Genomic DNA, 27290 nt, shown 5'->3' on the forward strand with positions numbered 1-27290 from the left:
CATGTTGAAAGCATTTGTTGGGACCCTTGTGCCTTTTCTCAGATCACTATGGCCCTCATTCTGAGTCTGGAGGTCTTAAGACCGCCAGACTCGTTGTGGCGGTCAGACCACCGCCATAGTGAATGTCCGAACGCCACATTACGCCCGTGGCAGAGCTGCCACGGTCTGACCGTCAGGTTGCCACTAGCCGACAGCCTGGCAGTCTCAATACGGCAGGGCAGCACTGCTTGCAGCGCTGCCCTGGGGATTACAAGTCCCCTTTCTGCCAGCCTTTGCATGGCGGTAGCCCCGCCATGCAAAGGTTTGTGGAAAGGGGGTGCCGGTGGCCCCTTGGGGGCCCCTGCACTGCCCATGCATTTGGCATGGGCAGTGCAGGGGGCCCCATGGACAGCCCCATCGTGCTTTTCACTGCCCAAATTACGGACAGTGGAAAGCGCGACGGGTGCTACTGCACCTGTCGCACCGCCACATTGACGCTGGCTTGTAATTGATTGATAAGGCCCTGCGGTGAACTCTTAATAGGGCGGGTGGTGTTCAGATCAGAGTGGCGGTCTATCTGCGGTTTGAGTTTGGCAGGCGACCTCTGCCGCCCGTCAAACTCAGAATGAGGGCCTATATGTCCTCCTGTTCTCATAATTTGCAAGCTACTTTGTCTAGCAAGTAGGTTTTTCCACATACATTTTTCCTGTTTTATCATGCCTTGAAGTGCCCAGAGTGTTCAGACTCGCCCACATACCTGCCAGTGATGCCTGTCCGTACTATATCCACATTTACAACTAAGTAGCCTCATCAAAATTGTCTTATATTTTCTTTCCAGCCACTTCAGTCTCCTGTGATCTTCTTTTGTTTCAAGATAGCAAATAGATCTCCTTTTGGGCCAGAGGTCGTCGTCTTTTGCTCTGCTTTCAATATCCATGTACTTCATACAAAACCCAAATAGTGACGCAGAGCACAGGGAGGGGTCTGTTCTCCATTAATGTACTTTTTATAGAATTACATTCTTGAGTCATTCCCCATTGTCCCCAAGATTTTCTCAGTGCTAAAGATAGGCAAAAGTTTTTTAATGTTTGTTAATGACACATTTACCTCATAAACGGCTAAGCTTTAGCCAATGAAATGAACATGGTGGGTGTTCCACACCCTATAAGCAACCATGTTCAATGTTGTTAATGCACATCTTTTTGATGGAGTCCCTGAAAAGAGCTCTGGTCTGTCTGAATTTCAGATAAGTATACTGTTTTTTTATCCCCTGGGAATATCCGCTGCACACACAGCTTATATGTTTTCTGAACCCAGGTGAGATTATCTCATTCTAAATGTCTTTAATGCCTGTGAAGTAGCTAAATGGGAGCCCTGTATAGGCTTTGGTGCACCCGTGTCCTGAAGAAAATGCATGCAATGAGTGATCTAATTTCCAATGCCTCTACTAACTGTCCTACACATAATCTGGTTGACCTTTCTGACCATGATTCTTGGTGACAGATATTGCAACTTGACAGTGCCCTCTCTTTTTTTTTTTTTTTTTTTTTTTTTTTTTTTTTTTTTTAGTGCATGATTCAGTACAAAGAGCACCAACATTTGCTTAAACAAAAAAGTGCAAGATATAAACTTTCCAGAGATACTATATATATATGTGCCACAAAAGTCTGCAGCTGGGGAGAAGGTGCCGCCCCCTCCTCCTCCTCCTCCTCCTCCTCTGCTTGCTCTTCAGGAGTGATCTGCAGTGCCTTTCTTTCTCGGAGCTCTTGCTGCCCTCCCACACTAATGTCTAATAAAGAATATGCTTTAGATTGATACCCAAGATTGTTTCACCTTTCACGTGAGATCTGAAAATGGAATTGCCATTAATTTCAGTGATCGACCAACAATAGAAAATGGTATGCATAACATTTGACGACACAAGACAGAAGTACATCAGTGTTTATTTCTTTTTTTAGCAGTAAACCAGTCCAAGAGCATTGGAGTATTTTTCAACAAAGCCAGTCTACATTACACCTTTTTTTTCCTTGGATCGATTTGTTCAGAATCGCAGGCTATTGAGAAAAGGCTAATCTTTGAACCTGGTCCCCGAATTCCCAAAGTTAGCTGCTCTAGCCACTAGGCCATGTCTGCTCCATTGTTCTGTATAAAGAAAGCAAACTGATTTGAGGCGGTGAAACAGTTATTTGTGGCATATTGGACACAACCATAGAATACAGCCATTTTTGGAGCAGGCTTTGTCAGATGTAATGTAGAGTCTAATAGAGTTCTGTTGAAAGGAAACGGCTAGAAAGCTGCATGGAAAACAAGCAAAGGGCCTTTGAGATGTTTTTGCTAGAAATACAATTTGTACAACCAATGGCATAGCCATTAGCCCTCGCCTTTCAATGTTGTTACTCAGCTTTTTGGCATTGCCAGTGTTTCGCTAATGCTGTTCTGCAGCTCTAAAAGAAAACCAACATTGGTAAATCCAGTAGATCATGCATATGGACGAGCTACTGACTTTACCAACCAGACAGAGGTGCACAGCTGGTGGGATAGTCACAGGGATTGTAAAAATAATGATCCTTATAGTAGTTGGTGGGAGAGGGATAAACAAAACGAATGATGTGGTAGTGGAAATAGCAAAACAGCAGACAGGACAGTGTGGACAGGGGAGTGCTAGTGGAAGAAGGCACACCGGGTGTTGGAGGAAAATAATCCACACAGATGAGGGTTGGGAGGGGACGTATCAACATAAAGAGGGTGATGGGAGTAGAAAAATCAAGAAAAAAAAAATATGATAGTACCTCAGTCACAGCACCAGCAGTGGAGTACCCTAATCGAGATGTAGCAATCAGTACTCGGTCCGTGCTCCAGCCGAAAGAAGAGTAAGTGAAGCCGGGTGGTGCTGTCCGATTAGAAGGCAACAAATGAGAGTGACAATGAAGCCCACAAATGGTAATCAGTGAGTGGGCTCCAAGCACAGAATGGACCTAGGTTTCAAAGTGACGTCGAAGGGTTTGGGCACTAAGACAAAATAATTGTATTCCCTAAAACAGGGAAAGATGCTCAGACTAAATAATTTATGGAATAAACAGCTTAAGGTGAAATTCAGTCAACCTTGTTGCATTAGGTTTGTCTGTAATGTTTCATAATTGCCAGCCGTAAACTAATTTTCACAGCCTGAAGGCCAGCCACACGAACACGGGCATTTCATGTCCATTCTAATAATTTATGCTCCATGCATCATGCCACTTAGAATCTAGGGTGAAAACAGTAAATGATTGTTTCAGGGTACACGGGCCAACTACGGGTTGCAGCAAGAACAACAAGGTCTCCAGTGATGTGTCCATTCTATAGATGAAACCTCTTAGAAACAGTCGCATCCACGATATTAAGCGCTGTAAAAGAAATTGACATTTGCGGTTGATGGACACAAAGGACCTGACGCGCACAACGTAGAGCTCTTAATTCCCGATGCCAAACTCGTCCAGACTAAAATTTCACTCATACTGTGTCACCCAAAACTTAAACAAGTCAGATATGACTTCGCTTTTTTTAGTCAGTTCATCTGTGGGAAAAGCATACGCCACACCATACTCGCCGCTAGGTGGCAGCAACGCACAGCCCACATTTCTTTTTTATTCACGCAGACTAATGTTGAATAAAAGCAACACAAATATAATTAGAAGAATGGATATTAAAACGTTCATGGTTTGATTATTCGTGCATTGAAAATATTCATGGCGTGATTATTCGTGCCTTCGATAAAAACCGCTGTGGAGGGCGCAGCAGACAGGGCGAGTGCCCAGGGGTTGAATAATATCATCACACTGGGAGCAGAGGCTGGACAATGATTGAATATAATTCATCTATGCTTAGTCCCCGCTCCACAGAAAGGATCGCAAATTACATTAGGCCAATTAAGGCAGCTGCAAAGAAGAGGGACAATGCAAAAGTCTTGCAAGTGAGACACATCCACCAGGGCATGCTCAACCCTAAAAAATACTTGGTAATGGAGAACACTGAAGTATACAAAAAAGTGAAATGCTTTAATTAATTTGAGCCACTGATATTTGCTCAGGGCGTCATCCCAGTCAGTCGTTATTTTGCTTGTTATGCCACATCCCATCATTTTGCACCCAGCCAGTGTGTGACGAGTATACCCAGAAGTGGGTCCTGTGCTCATTGTATCTAATGACTCAAGCTATATCTCTGTGATGAGATCTAAGTAGGTCGGAACTGATCTAGAGTTGGTTGTGGTTCCTTCCGTAGGGGGCCATGCCTGATAGTTCAGGGTGGACTGTTCCCATTTAGAGTGGCATAGTGGGTGAAAAACGATGTGTTGAAATGCGGCCTGAGAGACTGCCAGTAGCTGAGACTAATTCAAGCATTCCATCCATCACCTTGTTGGTGCAGTTTACCCCCTAAGTACGAAGGGTATTATCAGGGATGGGTCCTGTTGTCAGTGTGCCATAGGACTCGAGCTAAACTTCACTGATGAGACCTAACTACGTTGAAACCAGTCTGGGGTTGCTTGTGGTCCCTTCTGAATGGGGCTTTGCGGCTGAGTAGCTGAGATTAATTGAGGCATTTCATTCATCACCTTGTTTTTGCTAATGTAGAACAGCATCATTAAAAATAAAAATGCTGAAGCATGATGACTTTATCCCCACGGATGCATACGTATGCATCATGATGCACTCTTCATTACTTTTTCTTTTTTTTACTTTTACTTTACTGTTCCGAGGTGATAGATACCCACATTGGAGTGATAAATTAAAATAAAATAAGCTTGAAAGCTTATTAAAGAGAAAAGCATGCAGCTGCCAGCACTTGTATACGGTAGCAGAATGCAGCTGCCAGGTCGCCCAGGCTAGATAGCTGAATGCAGCTGCTGTGTCCGCACAAAAAAGGAAAAAAGTTTCATATTTATAAATTCAATGGAAAAAACAAAAAGGTTACAGGGACATTATAGTTAGGCTCAAATTTCACACGTACAAAACCATAGAAATTCAGAAGTAATAGTTACGTGAGCTAACTATAACTTGCACTGCTTATGTCCTCACATATTATATCACTCATGACATGATCAGTGACATCACTGATGACATCATTCAGTGAGAGTAAGTGGTAGTATGGGTGTGTGTGTGTGGGTGTATGAGTGGGGTCTATGGGTGAGTGAGTGGTTAAGTCAGTTGCTGTTTGGGAGCGTGAGTGGATGTGTAAGTAGCTGTATGAGTGAGCTAGTGGCTGTGTGTGAGTAGCTGCATTGTTTGACTTGGTGTGTGAGCGGCTGAGTGAGTCTGTGACACTACTAGTGAGTGGATGTATAAGTGGCTGTAAGCACAAATGAGTAGCTGTATCAGCGAATGAATGGGAGAGTGAGTTTGTGTGTGTGTGAGGAACTGTATAGGTTGGAGAGTGGGTGTTTGAGTGGTTGCATGGGTGAGTGAGTGGGTGTGTGAGTAGTTGTGTGCATGAGTGACTGTGTGTGTAAGTGAGTGTATCTGTGAGTGGCTGTGTCGGTGACTGTGTGGCTGAGTGTGTGGGTGTGTGAATGGTTGCATGTGAGTGGGTGTGTCAGTGTGGGTTTGTTAGTGGATATGTGAGTGGTTGTATGGGTGTACGAGTGGGTGTATCAGTGGCCATAAGGGTCTGTGAGTGGGTATGAGTGTGTCAATAACTGAATTAGTGCTGTATGGGTTAGTGGGTGGTTGCGTCTGTTAGTGGGTGTGTGTCAATAGTTCTGCCTATGATGTCATCATTGATGTCACTGACCATGTCATGACTGATGTAATATGTGAGGTCATAAACAGTGCATTACGGGGGCGCAAATTTTAGTTAGCTCAAGTAACTATAACTTCTGAATTTCTATGGTATTCTACGTGGAAGATGTGAGCCTAACTATAACATCCCTGTAACCTTTGTTTTTTTTCCAGTGATTTTCATTTTTTTTTTTTTTTTTTATATATTTTATTTTCTAACTGTAACCATTAACCTTTAACAGTGAGTGTGTGAGAGAGTCCATAAGTGTCTGAATGGATGTTTGAATGGGTGTGAGAGTGTGTGAGTGGGTCTGTCGGTGGGTGCGTCCGTGTCTGAGTAGGTCTGTGAGTGGGCGCGTGAGTCTCTTAGTGGGTCTCTAAGTGGGTAGGTGAGTGTGTGTGTCAGCTTGAGTGCGTCTCTGGGTGTATGAATGTGTTAGTGGGTCTGTGAATGTCTGAAAACTGAGGATGGATGAGGGTCAGAGTGGTACTGTGAGAGGGGGCATGAGTGTGTCAGTGGGTCTGTGAGTGAGTACACAAGTCTCTGAAAGGGTCTGTGAGTCTCTGAGAATGTGAGTGGGTGCATGAGTGAGTGGGTCTTTGGGTGTGTGACTGTGAGTGGGGCAGTGAGCAAGTGCGTGAGTCTCTGAGTAGGTCTGTGATCTGTGAGTGCATGTGTGAGTATTAGTGGGTCTGTGTAAGTGCTCGAGTTTCTGAGTGGGTCTGTGAGTAACTGTTAGGGTCCGAGTGAGTCAGTGAGTAGATGTCTGTCTAAGTGGGTCTGTGACTGGATGCGTGAGGTTCAGTGGTTCTGTGACTGGGTGTGTGAGGTTCTCAGTGGGTCTGTGAATGGGTGTGTGAGGGTCAGAATGGCTGCGTCAGTGTCTGAGTGGGTCTGAGAGTGGCTACATTAGAGTCTTAATGGGTCTGTAAGTGGGTGCGTCAGTGTCTGGGCGGGTCTATGATTGGGTGCGTGAGAGTCTGATTGGATGAGCTATTAGGTGTTTCAGTGTCTCAGTGGGTCTGTGACTTGGTGCGTGAGGGTCTGAGTGGGTGCATGAGTGTCTCACTTGGTCTGTGAATGGGTGCATGAGGGGGTCTGAGTGGGTCTGTTAGTGGCTGTGTTAGGGTCTTAGTGGGTCTGTGAGTGGGTGTGTCAGTGTCTGGGTGGGGTCCGTAACTGGGTGCTTGAGGGCCTGAGTGGTGGTCAGTGTCTGTTTGGGTCTGTGACTTGGCGCATTAGGTTCTGAGTGGGTCTGTGAGCAGGTGCATGAGTGTCTCAGTGAATGTGTGTATGAGGGTGTAAGGAAATGCCTCCTTGGCATGGTTGCCCCCTGACTTTTTGCCTTTGCTGATGCTATGTTTACAATTGAAAGTGTGCTGAGGCCTGCTAACCAGGCCCCAGCACCAGTGTTCTTTCCCTAACCTGTACTTTTGTATCCACAATTGGCAAACCCTGGCATCCAGATAAGTCCCTTATAACTGGTACTTCTAGTACCAAGGGCCCTGATGCCAAGGAAGGTCTCTAAGGGCTGCAGCATGTCTTATGCCACCCTGGAGACCTCTCACTCAGCACAGACACACTGCTTGCCAGCTTGTGTGTGCTAGTGAGGACAAAACGAGTAAGTCGACATGGCACTCCCCTCAGGGTGCCATGCCAGCCTCTCACTGCCTATGCAGTATAGGTAAGACACCCCTCTAGCAGGCCTTACAGCCCTAAGGCAGGGTGCACTATACCATAGGTGAGGGTACCAGTGCATGAGCATGGTACCCCTACAGTGTCTAAACAAAACCTTAGACATTGTAAGTGCAGGGTAGCCATAAGAGTATATGGTCTGGGAGTCTGTCAAACACGAACTCCACAGCACCATAATGGCTACACTGAAAACTGGGAAGTTTGGTATCAAACTTCTCAGCACAATAAATGCACACTGATGCCAGTGTACATTTTATTGTAAAATACACCCCAGAGGGCACCTTAGAGGTGCCCCCTGAAACTTAACCGACTATCTGTGTAGGCTGACTAGTTTTAGCAGCCTGCCACAAACCGAGACATGTTGCTGGCCCCATGGGGAGAGTGCCTTTGTCACTCTGAGGCCAGTAACAAAGCCTGCACTGGGTGGAGATGCTAACACCTCCCCCAGGCAGGAATTGTCACACCTGGCGGTGAGCCTCAAAGGCTCACCTCCTTTGTGCCAACCCAGCAGGACACTCCAGCTAGTGGAGTTGCCCGCCCCCTCCGGCCAGGCCCCACTTTTGGCGGCAAGGCCGGAGAAAATAATGAGAAAAACAAGGAGGAGTCACTGGCCAGTCAGGACAGCCCCTAAGGTGTCCTGAGCTGAAGTGACTCTAACTTTTAGAAATCCTCCATCTTGCAGATGGAGGATTCCCCCAATAGGGTTAGGATTGTGACCCCCTCCCCTTGGGAGGAGGCACAACGAGGGTGTACCCACCCTCAGGGCTAGTAGCCATTGGCTACTAACCCCCCAGACCTAAACACGCCCTTAAATTTAGTATTTAAGGGCTACCCTGAACCCTAGAAAAGGAGATTCCTGCAACTACAAGAAGGACTGCCTAGCTGAAAACCCCTGCAGAGGAAGACCAGAAGACGACAACTGCCTTGGCTCCAGAAACTCACCGGCCTGTCTCCTGCCTTCCAAAGATCCTGCTCCAGCGACGCCTTCCAAAGGGACCAGCGACCTCGACATCCTCTGAGGACTGCCCCTGCTTCGAAAAGACAAGAAACTCCCGAGGACAGCGGACCTGCTCCAAGAAAAGCTGCAACTTTGTTTCCAGCAGCTTTAAAGAACCCTGCAAGCTCCCCGCAAGAAGCGTGAGACTTGCAACACTGCACCCGGCGACCCCGACTCGGCTGGTGGCGATCCAACACCTCAGGAGGGACCCCAGGACTACTCTAAGACTGTGAGTACAAAAACCTGTCCCCCCTGAGCCCCCACAGCGCCGCCTGCAGAGGGAATCCCGAGGCTTCCCCTGACCGCGACTCTTTGAATCCTAAGTCCCGACACCTGGGAGAGACCCTGCACCCGCAGCCCCCAGGACCTGAAGGACCGGGCTTTCACCAGAGGAGTGACCCCCAGGAGTCCCTCTCCCTTGATCAAGTGGAGGTTTCCCCGAGGAACCCCCCCCCTTGCCTGCCTGCAGCGCTGAAGAGATCCCTCATAGACTAACATTGCGAACCCGACGCTTGTTTCTACACTGCACCCGGCCGCCCCCGCGCCGCTGAGGGTGAAATTTCTGTGTGGGCTTGTGTCCCCCCCGGTGCCCTACAAAACCCCCCTGGTCTGCCCTCCGAAGACGCGGGTACTTACCTGCAAGCAGACCGGAATCGGGGCACCCCCTTCTCTCCATTCTAGCCTATGTGTTTTGGGCACCACTTTGAACTCTGCACCTGACCGGCCCTGAGCTGCTGGTGTGGTGACTTTGGGGTTGCTCTGAACCCCCAACGGTGGGCTACCTTGGACCAAGAACTAAGCCCTGTAAGTGTCTTACTTACCTGGTTAACCTAACAAATACTTACCTCCCCTAGGAACTGTGAAAATTGCACTAAGTGTCCACTTTTAAAACAGCTATTTGTGAATAACTTGAAAAGTATACATGCAATTTTGATGATTTGAAGTTCCTAATGTACTTACCTGCAATACCTTTCGAATGAGATATTACATGTAGAATTTGAACCTGTGGTTCTTAAAATAAACTAAGAAAAGATATTTTTCTATACAAAAACCTATTGGCTGGAATTGTCTGAGTGTGTGTACCTCATTTATTGTCTATGTGTATGTACAACAAATGCTTAACACTACTCCTTGGATAAGCCTACTGCTCGACCACACTACCACAAAATAGAGCATTAGTATTATCTATTTTTACCACTATTTTACCTCTAAGGGGAACCCTTGGACTCTGTGCATGCTATTCCTTACTTTGAAATAGCACATACAGAGCCAACTTCCTACATTGGTGGATCAGCGGTGGGGTACAAGACTTTGCATTTGCTGGACTACTCAGCCAATACCTGATCACACGACAAATTCCAAAATTGTCATTAGAAATTCATTTTTGCAATTTGAAATTTTTCTAAATTCTTAAAAGTCCTGCTAGGGCCTTGTGTGTTAAGTCCCTGTTTAGCATTGTCTTTTAGAGTTTAAAAGTTTGTTAAAAGTTTGAAATTAGATTCTAGAAACAGTTTTAGATTCTCTTTAAAAAGTCTTCCAACTCTTAGCAAAATAATGTCTGATACAGAGATGAATGTGGTGGAACTCGACACCACACCTTACCTCCATCTTAAGATGAGGGAGCTAAGGTCTCTCTGTAATATCAAAAAAATAACCATTGGCTCCAGACCTACCAAAATTCAGCTCCAGGAGCTGTTGGCAGAGTTTGAAAAAGCCAACCCCTCTGATGATGACCTCACAGAGGAAGAGATTAGTGACTTGGAGGCCAATGTCCCTCCTCCAGTCCTAAATAGGGAGAACAGGACCCCTCAAGTCCTGTCTCCAACTGTGTTAGTCAGAAATAGTGAGTCCCTCACAGGAGGGTCCCACATTTCTGAAATCACTGAGGATGCTCTCAGTGAAGATGACCTCCTGTTAGCCAGGATGGCCAAAAGATTGGCTTTAGAGAGACAGCTCCTAGCCATAGAAAGGGAAAGACAAGAGATGGGCCTAGGACCCATCAATGGTGGCAGCAATATAAATAGGGTCAGAGATTCTCCTGACATGTTAAAAATCCCCAAAGGGATTGTGACAAAATATGAAGATGGTGATGACATCACCAAATGGTTCACAGCTTTTGAGAGGGCTTGTGTAACCAGAAAAGTGAACAGATCTCACTGGGGTGCTCTCCTTTGGGAAATGTTCACTGGAAAGTGTAGGGATAGACTCCTCACACTCTCTGGAAAAGATGCAGAATCTTATGACCTCATGAAGGGTACCCTGATTGAGGGCTTTGGATTCTCCACGGAGGAGTACAGGATTAGGTTCAGGGGGGCTCAAAAATCCTCGAGCCAGACCTGGGTTGACTTTGTTGACTACTCAGTGAAAACACTAGATGGTTGGATTCAAGGCAGTGGTGTAAGTAATTATGATGGGCTGTACAATTTATTTGTGAAAGAACACCTGTTAAGTAATTGTTTCAATGATAAACTGCATCAGCATCTGGTAGACCTAGGACCAATTTCTCCCCAAGAATTGGGAAAGAAGGCGGACCATTGGGTCAAGACAAGGGTGTCCAAGACTTCAACAGGGGGTGACCAAAAGAAAGGGGTCACAAAGACTCCCCAGGGGAAGGGTGATGAGACAACCAAAACTAAAAATAGTAAAGAGTCTTCTACAGGCCCCCAAAAACCTGCACAGGAGGGTGGGCCCAGAGCCTCTTCACAAAACAATGGGTACAAGGGTAAAAACTTTGATCCCAAAAAGGCCTGGTGTCATAGCTGTAAACAGCATGGACACCAAACTGGAGACAAGGCCTGTCCCAAGAAAGGTTCCACTCCAAACTCCCATCCAGGTAACACTGGTATGGCTAGTCTCCAAGTGGGATCAACAGTGTGCCCAGAGCAAATCAGGGTCCACACTGAAGCTACTCTAGTTTCTGAGGGTGGGGTGGATTTAGCCACACTAGCTGTCTGGCCGCCTAACATGCAAAAATACAGACAGCAACTCTTAATTAATGGGACTAGAATAGAGGGCCTGAGGGATACAGGTGCCAGTGTCACCATGGTGACAGAGAAACTGGTTTCCCCTGGCCAATACCTGACTGGAAAAACTTACACAGTCACCAACGCTGACAATCAGAGAAAAGTACATCCCATGGCAATGGTTACTTTAGAATGGGGAGGGGTCAATGGCCTGAAACAGGTGGTGGTCTCCTCAAATATCCCAGTGGACTGTCTGCTTGGAAATGACCTGGAGTCCTCAGCATGGGCTGAGGTAGAACTAAAAACCCATGCAGCAATGATGGGTATCCCTGAACTGGTGTGTGTGAAAACAAGAGCACAATGCAAGGCACAGGGTGAACAAGTAGAGCTGGAGTCTGGAAGAATGGCCCAGCCTACCAAGAGAACAGGAAAGTCAGTTGGGAAACCAACTGCAACACAGCAAAAGAAAGGGAACCTCTCTTCTCAGGAAGAAGTTCTGCCCTCTGAGGGAACTGAGCCTTTGGAGCTTGAACCTTACCAGGTTGAGCTCTTAGGCCCAGGGGGACCCTCAAGGGAGGAGCTGTGTAAGGGACAAGAAACCTGTCCCTCTCTTGAAGGCCTTAGGCAGCAAGCTGCTGAAGAGTCCAAAGGCAAGAAAAATGGAACACATAGGGTCTATTGGGAAGATGGACTCCTGTACACTGAGGCCAGAGACCCCAAACCTGGTGCCACTAGGAGAGTGGTAGTGCCTCAGCTGTTCAGGAAGTTCATCCTCACATTGACCCATGACATTCCCCTTGCTGGACATTTGGGACAAACCAAGACGTGGGAGAGGTTAGTCAACCACTTCTACTGGCCCAATATGTCCAACATGGTTAAGGAGTTTTGCCTCTCCTGCCCCACCTGTCAAGCCAGTGGTAAGACAGGTGGGCATCCAAAGGCCCCCCTCATTCCACTTCCAGTGGTGGGGGTTCCCTTTGAAAGAGTGGGTGTGGACATAGTTGGTCCACTAGAACCTCCCACAGCCTCAGGAAATATGTATATCCTGGTAGTAGTGGATCATGCTACCAGGTATCCTGAAGCTATTCCCCTTAGGTCGACTACTGCCCCTGCAGTAGCCAAGGCCCTCATTGGTATCTTTACCAGAGTGGGTTTCCCTAAGGAGGTGGTGTCTGACAGAGGTACCAACTTCATGTCAGCATACCTAAAGCACATGTGGAATGAGTGTGGGGTGACTTATAAATTCACTACACCATACCACCCACAAACTAATGGCTTAGTTGAGAGATTCAACAAGACATTAAAGGGCATGATCATGGGGCTCCCAGAAAAACTCAAAAGGAGATGGGATGTCCTCTTGCCATGTCTGCTTTTCGCTTACAGAGAGGTGCCACAGAAGGGAGTAGGATTCTCACCCTTTGAACTTCTGTTTGGTCATCCTGTAAGAGGACCACTTGCTCTTGTTAAAGAAGGCTGGGAGAGACCTCTCCATGAGCCTAAGCAAGACATAGTGGACTATGTACTTGGCCTTCGCTCTAGAATGGCAGAGTACATGGAAAAGGCAACCAAAAACCTTGAGGCCAGCCAACAGCTCCAGAAGTTTTGGTATGACCAAAAGGCTGCACTGGTTGAGTTCCAACCAGGGCAGAAAGTCTGGGTTCTGGAGCCTGTGGCTCCCAGGGCACTCCAGGACAAATGGAGTGGCCCTTACCCAGTACTAGAAAGGAAGAGTCAGGTCACCTACCTGGTGGACCTGGGCACAAGCAGGAGCCCCAAGAGGGTGATCCATGTGAACCGCCTTAAGCTCTTCCATGACAGGGCTGATGTCAATCTGTTGATGGTAACAGATGAGGATCAGGAGGCAGAGAGTGAACCTCTCCCTGATCTTCTGTCATCAGACCCAAAAGATGGCACAGTAGATGGAGTGATCTACTCAGACACCCTCTCTGGCCAACAGCAAGCTGATTGTAGGAGAGTCCTACAACAGTTTCCTGAACTCTTCTCCTTAACCCCTGGTCAGACACACCTGTGTACCCATGATGTGGACACAGGAGACAGCATGCCTGTCAAAAACAAAATCTTTAGACAGTCTGACCATGTTAAGGAAAGCATCAAGGTGGAAGTCCACAAGATGCTGGAATTGGGAGTAATTGAGCGCTCTGACAGCCCCTGGGCTAGCCCAGTGGTCTTAGTCCCCAAACCTCACACCAAAGATGGAAAGAAAGAGATGAGGTTTTGTGTGGACTACAGAGGGCTCAATTCTGTCACCAAGACAGATGCTCATCCAATTCCAAGAGCTGATGAGCTCATAGACAAATTAGGTGCTGCCAAATTCTTAAGTACCTTTGACTTGACAGCAGGGTACTGGCAAATAAAAATGGCACCTGGAGCAAAAGAGAAAACAGCATTCTCCACACCTGATGGGCATTATCAGTTTACTGTTATGCCCTTTGGTTTAAAGAATGCCCCTGCCACCTTCCAAAGGTTGGTGAATCAAGTCCTTGCTGGCTTGGAGTCCTTTAGCACAGCTTATCTTGATGATATTGCTGTCTTTAGCTCCACCTGGCAGGATCACCTGGTCCACCTGAAGAAGGTTTTGAAGGCTCTGCAATCTGCAGGCCTCTCTATCAAGGCATCCAAATGCCAGATAGGGCAGGGAACTGTGGTTTACTTGGGACACCTTGTAGGTGGAGGCCAAGTTCAGCCACTCCAACCCAAGATCCAGACTATTCTGGACTGGGTAGCTCCAAAAACCCAGACTCAAGTCAGGGCATTCCTTGGCTTGACTGGGTATTACAGGAGGTTTGTGAAGGGATATGGATCCATTGTGACAGCCCTCACTGAACTCACCTCCAAGAAAATGCCCAAGAAAGTGAACTGGACTGTGGAATGCCAACAGGCCTTTGACACCCTGAAACAAGCAATGTGCTCAGCACCAGTTCTAAAAGCTCCAGATTATTCTAAGCAGTTCATTGTGCAGACTGATGCCTCTGAACATGGGATAGGGGCAGTTTTGTCCCAAACAAATGATGATGGCCTTGACCAGCCTGTTGCTTTCATTAGCAGGAGGTTACTCCCCAGGGAGCAGCGTTGGAGTGCCATTGTGAGGGAGGCCTTTGCTGTGGTTTGGTCCCTGAAGAAGCTGAGACCATACCTCTTTGGGACTCACTTCCTAGTTCAAACTGACCACAGACCTCTCAAATGGCTGATGCAAATGAAAGGTGAAAATCCTAAACTGTTGAGGTGGTCCATCTCCCTACAGGGAATGGACTTTATAGTGGAACACAGACCTGGGACTGCCCATGCCAATGCAGATGGCCTTTCCAGGTTCTTCCACTTAGAAAATGAAGACTCTCTTGGGAAAGGTTAGTCTCATCCTCTTTCGTTTGGGGGGGGGTTGTGTAAGGAAATGCCTCCTTGGCATGGTTGCCCCCTGACTTTTTGCCTTTGCTGATGCTATGTTTACAATTGAAAGTGTGCTGAGGCCTGCTAACCAGGCCCCAGCACCAGTGTTCTTTCCCTAACCTGTACTTTTGTAGCCACAATTGGCAGACCCTGGCATCCAGATAAGTCCCTTATAACTGGTACTTCTAGTACCAAGGGCCCTGATGCCAAGGAAGGTCTCTAAGGGCTGCAGCATGTCTTATGCCACCCTGGAGACATCTCACTCAGCACAGACACACTGCTTGCCAGCTTGTGTGTGCTAGTGAGGACAAAACGAGTAAGTCGACATGGCACTCCCCTCAGGGTGCCATGCCAGCCTCTCACTGCCTATGCAGTATAGGTAAGACGCCCCTCTAGCAGGCCTTACAGCCCTAAGGCAGGGTGCACTATACCATAGGTGAGGGTACCAGTGCATGAGCATGGTACCCCTACAGTGTCTAAACAAAACCTTAGACATTGTAAGTGCAGGGTAGCCATAAGAGTATATGGTCTGGGAGTCTGTCAAACACGAACTCCACAGCACCATAATGGCTACACTGAAAACTGGGAAGTTTGGTATCAAACTTCTCAGCACAATAAATGCACACTGATGCCAGTGTACATTTTATTGTAAAATACACCACAGAGGGCACCTTAGAGGTGCCCCCTGAAACTTAACCGACTGTCTGTGTAGGCTGACTAGTTCCAGCAGCCTGCCACACTAGAGACATGTTGCTGGCCCCATGGGGAGAGTGCCTTTGTCACTCTGAGGCCAGTAACAAAGCCTGCACTGGGTGGAAATGCTAACACCTCCCCCAGGCAGGATCTGTGACACCTGGCGGTGAGCCTCAAAGGCTCACCCCTTTGTCACAGCCCAGCAGGGCACTCCAGCTTAGTGGAGTTGCCCGCCCCCTCCGGCCACGGCCCCCACTTTTGGCGGCAAGGCTGGAGGGAACAAAGAAAGCAACAAGGAGGAGTCACTGGCCAGTCAGGACAGCCCCTAAGGTGTCCTGAGCTGAGGTGACTCTGAATTTTAGAAATCCTCCATCTTGCAGATGGAGGATTCCCCCAATAGGGTTAGGATTGTGACCCCCTCCCCTTGGGAGGAGGCACAAAGAGGGTGTACCCACCCTCAGGGCTAGTAGCCATTGGCTACTAACCCCCCAGACCTAAACACGCCCTTAAATTTAGTATTTAAGGGCTACCCTGAACCCTAGAAAATTAGATTCCTGCAACTACAAGAAGAAGGACTGCCTAGCTGAAAACCCCTGCAGAGGAAGACCAGGAGACGACTACTGCCTTGGCTCCAGAAACTCACCGGCCTGTCTCCTGCCTTCCAAAGATCCTGCTCCAGCGACGCCTTCCAAAGGGACCAGCGACCTCGACATCCTCTGAGGACTGCCCCTGCTTCGAAAAGACAAGAAACTCCCGAGGACAGCGGACCTGCTCCAAGAAAGGCTGCAACTTTGTTTCCAGCAGCCTTGAAAGAACCCTGCAAGCTCCCCGCAAGAAGCGTGAGACTTGCAACACTGCACCCGGCGACCCCGACTCGGCTGGTGGAGATCCAACACCTCAGGAGGGACCCCAGGACTACTCTGATACTGTGAGTACCAAAACCTGTCCCCCCTGAGCCCCCACAGCGCCGCCTGCAGAGGGAATCCCGAGGCTTCCCCTGACCGCGACTCTTTGAATCCAAAGTCCCGACGCCTGGGAGAGACCCTGCACCCGCAGCCCCCAGGACCTGAAGGACCGGACTTTCACTGGAGAAGTGACCCCCAGGAGTCCCTCTCCCTTGCCCAAGTGGAGGTTTCCCCGAGGAACCCCCCCCTTGCCTGCCTGCAGCGCTGAAGAGATCCCGAGATCTCTCATAGACTAACATTGCGAACCCGACGCCTGTTTCTACACTGCACCCGGCCGCCCCCGCGCCGCTGAGGGTGAAATTTCTGTGTGGGCTTGTGTCCCCCCCGGTGCCCTACAAAACCCCCTTGGTCTGCCCTCCGAAGACGCGGGTACTTACCTGCAAGCAGACCGGAACCGGGGCACCCCCTTCTCTCCATTCTAGCCTATGTGTTTTGGGCACCACTTTGAACTCTGCACCTGACCGGCCCTGAGCTGCTGGTGTGGTGACTTTGGGGTTGCTCTGAACCCCCAACGGTGGGCTACCTTGGACCAAGAACTGAACCCTGTAAGTGTCTTACTTACCTGGTAAACCTAACAAAAACTTACCTCCCCTAGGAACTGTGAAAATTGCACTAAGTGTCCACTTTTAAAACAGCTATTTGTGAATAACTTGAAAAGTATACATGCAATTTTGATGATTTGAAGTTCCTAAAGTACTTACCTGCAATACCTTTCGAATGAGATATTACATGTAGAATTTGAACCTGTGGTTCTTAAAATAAACTAAGAAAAGATATTTTTCTATATAAAAACCTATTGGCTGGATTTGTCTCTGAGTGTGTGTACCTCATTTATTGTCTATGTGTATGTACAACAAATGCTTAACACTACTCCTTGGATAAGCCTACTGCTCGACCACACTACCACAAAATAGAGCATTAGTATTATCTATTTTTACCACTATTTTACCTCTAAGGGGAACCCTTGGACTCTGTGCATGCTATTCCTTACTTTGAAATAGCACATACAGAGCCAACTTCCTACAGAGGGTACTGGGTAAGGGCCACTCCATTTGTCCTGGAGTGCCCTGGGAGCCACAGGCTCCAGAACCCAGACTTTCTGCCCTGGTTGGAACTCAACCAGTGCAGCCTTTTGGTCATACCAAAACTTCTGGAGCTGTTGGCTGGCCTCAAGGTTTTTGGTTGCCTTTTCCATGTACTCTGCCATTCTAGAGCGAAGGCCAAGTACATAGTCCACTATGTCTTGTTTAGGCTCATGTAGAGGTCTCTCCCAGCCTTCTTTAACAAGAGCAAGTGGTCCTCTTACAGGATGACCAAACAGAAGTTCAAAGGGTGAGAATCCTACTCCCTTCTGTGGCACCTCTCTGTAAGCGAAAAGCAGACATGGCAAGAGGACATCCCATCTCCTTTTGAGTTTTTCTGGGAGCCCCATGATCATGCCCTTTAATGTCTTGTTGAATCTCTCAACTAAGCCATTAGTTTGTGGATGGTAAGGTGTAGTGAATTTATAAGTCACTCCACACTCATTCCACATATGTTTCAGGTATGCTGACATGAAGTTGGTACCTCTGTCAGACACCACCTCCTTAGGGAAACCCACTCTGGTAAAGATACCAATGAGGGCCTTGGCTACTGCAGGGGCAGTAGTCGACCTAAGGGGAATAGCTTCAGGATACCTGGTAGCATGATCCACTACTACCAGGATATACATATGTTCGATGGCATCTGTCGCTGTAGATACGCATGTTCTGCAATAGCTCGCCATCTGGTGTTGGGCCGGAGTGTTACAAGTTGTTTTTCTTCGAAGAAGTCTTTCGAGTCACGGGACCGAGTGACTCCTCCTTTTGTCTCCATTGCGCATGGGCGTCGACTCCATCTTCGATTGTTTTTTTTCCGCCATTGGGTTCGGACGTGTTCCTGTCGCTCCGAGTTTCGGAACGGAAAAAATTAGTTAATTTCGGAAGATTTTAGTCGGTATTGTTGCGTTCGGGATCGGCGTACTTAGATTCCACACCGCATCGAAGATCGAAGAGCTCCGGTGCCCTTCGGGGTAGTTTTTCGATCCTCCGTCGGGGCCTGGTCGGCCCGACCGCGTGCTGAAGAACGCCGATGGAACGGACCCCGTTCCGTTTCTGCCCCAAATGCCACAATAAATACCCCTACACAGACCAACACTTGGTCTGCAACCTGTGCCTGTCACCTGAGCACAGCGAAGACACCTGCGAGGCCTGTCGTGCGTTCCGGTCCCGAAAAACACTCCGAGACCGTCGAGCCAGAAGACTTCAAATGGCGTCCGCACCGACAGCCCAACGGGAGTTCGAGGAACAAGAAGAGGAAGGTTCCTTCTCGATCCAAGACTCAGACTCCGAAGGATTCGACGATACACAAACCGTGAGTAAGACGTCGAAAACCACACAAAGAAACATTTACAAGGCCCAGGGGACGCCACTGCCACCAGGCCATGGCTCGACCCATAAATTCGGTGACCGACCTTCGGCACCGAAAAAGGCCCAAACAGTGCCGAGATCGTCCGACTCCGGTCGAGACACAGGCACGCAGCCTTCTCGGGACCGAGAAAGTGCTGGAGACAAGCCTCGACACCGAGATGCCGGTGTCGACACGGCTCGACGCCGAGACAGCGGCACCGAAACAGATCGACGCCGAGAGGTTTCGGCCCCGAAAAGGAAAAAAGTCACCTCGGAGCCGAAAAAACACGCAGACAAAGTTTCGATGCCGAAACAAACTGCAAGCGACCCAGCTTCAGGCTCTTATACAGAAGAGCACTCGCTAACCTCCCAAATGCAAAAGCATAGGTTTGAGGAAGAGCTACAAGCAACTGATGTGGACCATACGCAAAAGCGTATCTTCATTCAGCAGGGGACAGGAAAAATAAGCACCCTTCCCCCCATTAGGAGAAAGAGAAGGTTGGAGTTCCAGACTGAACAAGCACCACAACCAAAAGTGGTGAAAAGAGTTACACCACCACCCTCTCCTCCGCCCGTAATTAACGTTTCACCAGCACAAACTCCATCACACTCCCCAGCTCACACCACCATGAGCCAGGGTGACCAAGATCAGGACGCATGGGACCTATACGACGCCCCAATGTCAGATAACAGCCCGGAGGCATACCCTACAAAACCATCTCCACCAGAAGACAGCACCGCGTACTCTCAGGTGGTGGCTAGAGCAGCACAATTTCACAACGTAAGCCTCCACTCAGAACAGGTCGAGGATGATTTCTTGTTCAACACACTCTCCTCCACCCACAGCTCATACCAAAGCCTGCCTATGCTCCCTGGTATGCTCCGGCACGCAAAAGACATATTTAAGGACCCAGTCAAAAGTAGGGCAATCACACCAAGGGTGGAAAAAAAGTATAAGCCGCCTCCTACGGACCCGGTTTTCATCACAACACAGCTGCCACCAGACTCTGTTGTTGTAGGAGCAGCTAGGAAAAGGGCCAACTCTCACACATCTGGAGATGCACCACCCCCAGATAAAGAAAGCCGCAAGTTCGATGCAGCTGGTAAGAGAGTCGCAGCACAAGCTGCAAACCAGTGGCGCATCGCGAACTCCCAGGCACTACTTGCGCGCTATGACAGAGCCCACTGGGACGAGATGCAACATCTCATCGAACATCTGCCCAAAGACTTCCAAAATAGGGCAAAACAAGTGGTTGAGGAGGGACAGGCCATCTCCAACAACCAGATACGTTCCTCCATGGACGCTGCAGATACAGCTGCACGGACAATTAATACATCTGTAACTATCAGAAGGCATGCATGGCTCCGAACGTCTGGATTTAAACCAGAGATTCAACAAGCAGTTCTCAATATGCCTTTTAATCAAAAAGAACTGTTCGGTCCAGAAGTGGACACAGCGATTGAGAAACTCAAAAAAGATACGGACACTGCCAAAGCCATGGGCGCACTCTACTCCCCGCAGAGCAGAGGGAATTACAGCACATTCCGTAAAACGCCCTTTCGAGGGGGGTTTCGAGGTCAAAGCACACAAGCCAGCACCTCACAAGCGACACCGTCCACTTACCAGGGACAGTATAGAGGAGGTTTTCGGGGACAATATAGAGGAGGGCAATTCCCTAGAAATAGAGGGAGATTTCAAAGCCTCAAAACCCCTACTACTAAACAATGACTCACATGTCACTCACCCCCTCCACACAACACCAGTGGGGGGAAGAATAGGTCATTATTACAAAGCATGGGATGAAATCACTACAGACACTTGGGTTCTAGCAATTATCCAACATGGTTATTGCATAGAATTTCTACAATTCCCTCCAAACATACCACCAAAAGCACAAAATTTAACAACACACCATTCCAATCTCCTGGAGATAGAAGTGCAGGCACTATTGCAAAAGAATGCAATCGAAATAGTGCCAAACACACAAATAAACACAGGAGTTTACTCACTGTACTTTCTGATACCAAAGAAGGACAAAACGCTGAGACCAATCCTAGACCTCAGAGTAGTGAACACTTTCATCAAATCAGACCACTTCCACATGGTCACACTACAAGAAGTATTGCCATTGCTAAAACTGCACGACTACATGGCAACTTTAGACCTCAAGGATGCTTATTTCCATATACCAATACACCCATCGCACAGGAAATACCTAAGGTTTGTATTCAAAGGAATACATTACCAATTCAAGGTACTGCCTTTCGGATTAACAACCGCACCAAGAGTCTTTACCAAATGTCTAGCAGTAGTCGCAGCACACATAAGAAGGCAGCAAATACATGTGTTCCCATATCTAGACGACTGGCTAATCAAGGCCCATTCGTTCATACAGTGCTCAAATCACACAAATCAGATCATACAAACCCTCTTCAAACTCGGGTTCACCGTCAATTTCACAAAATCCAACATTCTGCCACGCAAGGTACAACAATACCTGGGAGCCATAATAGACACATCAAAGGGAGTAGCCACTCCAAGTCCACAAAGAATTCAAAATTTCAACACCATCATACAACGCATGTATCCAACACAAAAGATACAGGCAAAGATGGTATTACAACTCCTAGGCATGATGTCATCATGCATAGCCATTGTCCCAAACGCAAGACTGCACATGAGGCCATTACAACAATGCCTAGCATCACAGTGGTCTCAAGCACAGGGTCACCTTCTAGATCTGGTGTTAATAGACCGCCAAACTTACCTCTCGCTTCTGTGGTGGAACAACATAAATTTAAACAAGGGGCGGCCTTTCCAAGACCCAGTGCCACAATACGTAATAACAACAGATGCTTCCATGACAGGGTGGGGAGCACACCTCGATCAACACAGCATACAAGGACAATGGAACGTACATCAAACAAAACTGCATATCAATCACCTAGAACTTCTAGCAGTTTTTCAAGCACTAAAAGCTTTCCAACCAATAATAGTTCACAAATACATTCTCGTCAAAACAGACAACATGACAACAATGTATTATCTAAACAAGCAGGGAGGGACGCACTCCACGCAGTTAAGCCTGCTAGCACAAAAAATTTGGCATTGGGCAATTCACAACCAAATTCGCCTAATTGCACAGTTTATACCAGGGATACAAAATCAACTCGCAGACAATCTCTCTCGAGATCACCAACAAGTCCACGAATGGGAAATTCACCCCCAAATTCTGAACACTTATTTCAAACTCTGGGGAACACCTCAGATAGACTTGTTTGCGACAAGGGAGAACGCAAAATGCCAAAACTTCGCATCCAGGTACCCACACAAACAATCCCAAGGCAATGCCCTATGGATGAACTGGTCAGGGATATTTGCTTACGCTTTTCCTCCTCTCCCTCTCCTTCCTTACCTGGTAAACAAACTCAGTCAAAGCAAACTCAAACTCATATTGATAGCACCAACTTGGGCAAGGCAACCCTGGTACACAACGCTGCTAGACCTATCAGTGGTACCCTGCATCAAATTGCCCAACTGGCCAGATCTGTTGACACAGCACAACCAAAAGATCAGACACCCACATCCAGCATCGCTGAATCTAGCAATCTGGCTCCTGAAATCCTAGAATTCGGGCACTTACAACTTACCCAAGAATGTATGTGTAGGAAGTTGGCTCTGTATGTGCTATTTCAAAGTAAGGAATAGCATGCACAGAGTCCAAGGGTTCCCCTTAGAGGTAAAATAGTGGTAAAAATAGATAATACTAATGCTCTATTTTGTGGTAGTGTGGTCGAGCAGTAGGCTTATCCAAGGAGTAGTGTTAAGCATTTGTTGTACATACACATAGACAATAAATGAGGTACACACACTCAGAGACAAATCCAGCCAATAGGTTTTTATATAGAAAAATATCTTTTCTTAGTTTATTTTAAGAACCACAGGTTCAAATTCTACATATAATATCTCATTCGAAAGGTATTGCAGGTAAGTACTTTAGGAACTTCAAATCATCAAAATTGCATGTATACTTTTCAAGTTATTGACAAATAGCTGTTTTAAAAGTGGACACTTAGTGCAATTTTCACAGTTCCTAGGGGAGGTAAGTTTTGATTAGTTTTACCAGGTAAGTAAGACACTTACAGGGTTCAGTTCTTGGTCCAAGGTAGCCCACCGTTGGGGGTTCAGAGCAACCCCAAAGTCACCACACCAGCAGCTCCGGGCCGGTCAGGTGCAGAGTTCAAAGTGGTGCCCAAAACACATAGGCTAGAATGGAGAGAAGGGGGTGCCCCGGTTCCGGTCTGCTTGCAGGTAAGTACCCGCGTCTTCGGAGGGCAGACCAGGGGGGTTTTGTAGGGCACCGGGGGGGACACGAGTCCACACAGAAATTTCACCCTCAGCGGCGCGGGGGCGGCCGGGTGCAGTGTAGAAACAAGCGTCGGGTTCGCAATGTTAGTCTATGAGAGATCTCGGGATCTCTTCAGCGCTGCAGGCAGGCAAGGGGGGGATTCCTCGGGGAAACCTCCACTTGGGCAAGGGAGAGGGACTCCTGGGGGTCACTTCTCCAGTGAAAGTCCGGTCCTTCAGGTCCTGGGGGCTGCGGGTGCAGGGTCTCTCCCAGGCGTCGGGACTTTAGGTTCAAAGAGTCGCGGTCAGGGGAAGCCTCGGGATTCCCTCTGCAGGCGGCGCTGTGGGGGCTCAGGGGGGACAGGTTTTGGTACTCACAGTATCAGAGTAGTCCTGGGGTCCCTCCTGAGGTGTTGGATCGCCACCAGCCGAGTCGGGGTCGCCGGGTGCAGTGTTGCAAGTCTCACGCTTCTTGCGGGGAGCTTGCAGGGTTCTTTAAAGCTGCTGGAAACAAAGTTGCAGCTTTTCTTGGAGCAGGTCCGCTGTCCTCGGGAGTTTCTTGTCTTTTCGAAGCAGGGGCAGTCCTCAGAGGATGTCGAGGTCGCTGGTCCCTTTGGAAGGCGTCGCTGGAGCAGGATCTTTGGAAGGCAGGAGACAGGCCGGTGAGTTTCTGGAGCCAAGGCAGTTGTCGTCTTCTGGTCTTCCGCTGCAGGGGTTTTCAGCTAGGCAGTCCTTCTTCTTGTAGTTGCAGGAATCTAATTTTCTAGGGTTCAGGGTAGCCCTTAAATACTAAATTTAAGGGCGTGTTTAGGTCTGGGGGGGTTAGTAGCCAATGGCTACTAACCCTGAGGGTGGGTACACCCTCTTTGTGCCTCCTCCCAAGGGGAGGGGGTCACAATCCTAACCCTATTGGGGGAATCCTCCATCTGCAAGATGGAGGATTTCTAAAAGTTAGAGTCACCTCAGCTCAGGACACCTTAGGGGCTGTCCTGACTGGCCAGTGACTCCTCCTTGTTATTCTCATTATTTTCTCCGGCCTTGCCGCCAAAAGTGGGGCCTGGCCGGAGGGGGCGGGCAACTCCACTAGCTGGAGTGTCCTGCTGGGTTGGCACAAAGGAGGTGAGCCTTTGAGGCTCACCGCCAGGTGTGACAATTCCTGCCTGGGAGAGGTGTTAGCATCTCCACCCAGTGCAGGCTTTGTTACTGGCCTCAGAGTGACAAAGGCACTCTCCCCATGGGGCCAGCAACATGTCTCGGTTTATGGCAGGCTGCTAAAACTAGTCAGCCTACACAGATAGTCGGTTAAGTTTCAGGGGGCACCTCTAAGGTGCCCTCTGTGGTGTATTTTACAATAAAATGTACACTGGCATCAGTGTGCATTTATTGTGCTGAGAAGTTTGATACCAAACTTCCCAGTTTTCAGTGTAGCCATTATGGTGCTGTGGAGTTCGTGTTTGACAGACTCCCAGACCATATACTCTTATGGCTACCCTGCACTTACAATGTCTAAGGTTTTGTTTAGACACTGTAGGGGTACCATGCTCATGCACTGGTACCCTCACCTATGGTATAGTGCACCCTGCCTTAGGGCTGTAAGGCCTGCTAGAGGGGTGTCTTACCTATACTGCATAGGCAGTGAGAGGCTGGCATGGCACCCTGAGGGGAGTGCCATGTCGACTTACTCGTTTTGTCCTCACTAGCACACACAAGCTGGTAAGCAGTGTGTCTGTGCTGAGTGAGAGGTCTCCAGGGTGGCATAAGACATGCTGCAGCCCTTAGAGACCTTCCTTGGCATCAGGGCCCTTGGTACTAGAAGTACCAGTTACAAGGGACTTATCTGGATGCCAGGGTCTGCCAATTGTGGATACAAAAGTACAGGTTAGGGAAAGAACACTGGTGCTGGGGCCTGGTTAGCAGGCCTCAGCACACTTTCAATTGTAAACATAGCATCAGCAAAGGCAAAAAGTCAGGGGGCAACCATGCCAAGGAGGCATTTCCTTACAGTATGGAAGTCATAAAACAAGCAAGAAGGCCATCCACCAGGCACTGCTATGCAAGTAAATGGAAGAGGTTTGTTTGCTACTGCCATATTAATCAAATACAACCATTACACACAACTCCAGAACATGTAGTGGGTTACTTGCTTCACTTACAAAAATCTAACCTAGCTTTCTCTTCCATTAAGATTCACCTTGCAGCAATATCTGCATACCTGCAGACTACCTATTCAACTTCCCTATATAAAATAACAGTCATTAAAGCATTCATGGAGGGCCTTAGGAGAATTATACCACCAAGAACACTACCTGTTCCTTCATGGAACCTAAATGTTGTCCTAACTAGACTTATGGGTCCACCTTTTGAACCCATGCACTCCTGCGACATACAGTTCCTAACCTGGAAGGTGGCATTTCTCATCGCTATTACTTCCCTGAGAAGAGTAAGCGAGATTCAGGCGTTCACTATACAGGAACCTTTTATACAACTACACAAGAATAAGGTCGTCCTAAGGAACAATCCTAAATTTTTGCCAAAGGTTATTTCACCGTTCCATCTAAATCAAACAGTGGAACTTCCAGTGTTCTTTCCACAGCCAGATACCGTAGCTGAAAGGGCACTACATACATTAGATGTCAAAAGAGCATTGATGTATTACATTGACAGAACAAAGAACATCAGAAAGACTAAACAACTCTTTATTGCATTTCAAAAACCTCATGCAGGAAACCCAATTTCAAAACAAGGTATAGCCAGATGGATAGTTAAATGCATCCAAATCTGCTACCTTAAAGCTAAACGACAGCTGCCCATTACACCAAGGGCACACTCAACCAGAAAGAAAGGTGCTACCATGGCCTTTCTAGGAAACATCCCAATGCAAGAAATATGTAAGGCAGCCACATGGTCTACGCCTCACACATTCACCAAGCACTACTGTGTAGACGTGTTATCCGCACAACAAGCCACAGTAGGTCAAGCCGTATTAAGGACATTATTTCAAACTACTTCCACTCCTACAGGCTAATCCACCGCTTTTGGGTAAATAACTGCTTACTAGTCTATGCAGAACATGCGTATCTACAGCGACAGATGCCATCGAACTGAAAATGTCACTTACCCAGTGTACATCTGTTCGTGGCATCAGTCGCAGTAGATTCGCATGTGCCCACCCGCCTCCCCGGGAGCCTGTAGCAGTTTGGAAGTTACCTTCAATTATTTATATATGTATCATCTCAACCTTAAATAGGTGCATACTTAGTCACTCCATTGCATGGGCACTATTACTACAATTCAACTCCTACCTCACCCTCTGCGGGGAAAAACAATCGAAGATGGAGTCGACGCCCATGCGCAATGGAGACAAAAGGAGGCGTCACTCGGTCCCGTGACTCGAAAGACTTCTTCGAAGAAAAACAACTTGTAACACTCCGGCCCAACACCAGATGGCGAGCTATTGCAGAACATGCGAATCTACTGCGACTGATGCCACGAACAGATGTACACTGGGTAAGTGACATTTTCATTCCTGAGGCTGTGGGAGGTTCCAGTGGACCAACTATGTCCACACCCACTCTTTCAAAGGGGACCCCCACCACTGGAAGTGGAATGAGGGGGGCCTTTGGGTGCCCACCTGTCTTACCACTGGCTTGACAGGTGGGGCAGGAGAGGCAAAACTCCTTAACCATGTTGGACATATTGGGCCAGTAGAAGTGGTTGACTAGCCTCTCCCACGTCTTGGTTTGTCCCAAATGTCCAGCAAGGGGAATGTCATTGGCCAATGTTAGGATGAACTTCCTGAACAGCTGAGGCACTACCACTCTCCTAGTGGCACCAGGTTTGGGGTCTCTGGCCTCAGTGTACATGAGTCCATCTTCCCAATAGACCCTATGTGTTCCATTTTTCTTGCCCTTGGACTCTTCAGCAGCTTGCTGCCTAAGGCCTTCAAGAGAGGGACAGGTTTCTTGTCCCTTACACAGCTCCTCCCTTGAGGGTCCCCCTGGGCCTAAGAGCTCAACCTGATAAGGTTCAAGCCCCAAAGGCTCAGTTCCCTCAGAGGGCAGAACTTCT

At 48.0% G+C, this 27290-nt stretch overlaps 1 protein-coding gene across 1 annotated transcript in view; it reads left to right on the forward strand.

The window, feature by feature from the left end:
• The window catches only part of RSL1D1 (ribosomal L1 domain containing 1), a 185522-nt gene that overhangs the window by 92205 nt on the left and 66027 nt on the right, over window positions 1-27290 (forward strand). The window lies entirely within an intron of this gene.

This window comes from Pleurodeles waltl, chromosome 10 (genome assembly GCF_031143425.1).
Source record: "Pleurodeles waltl isolate 20211129_DDA chromosome 10, aPleWal1.hap1.20221129, whole genome shotgun sequence".
Lineage (NCBI taxonomy): Eukaryota > Metazoa > Chordata > Amphibia > Caudata > Salamandridae > Pleurodeles > Pleurodeles waltl.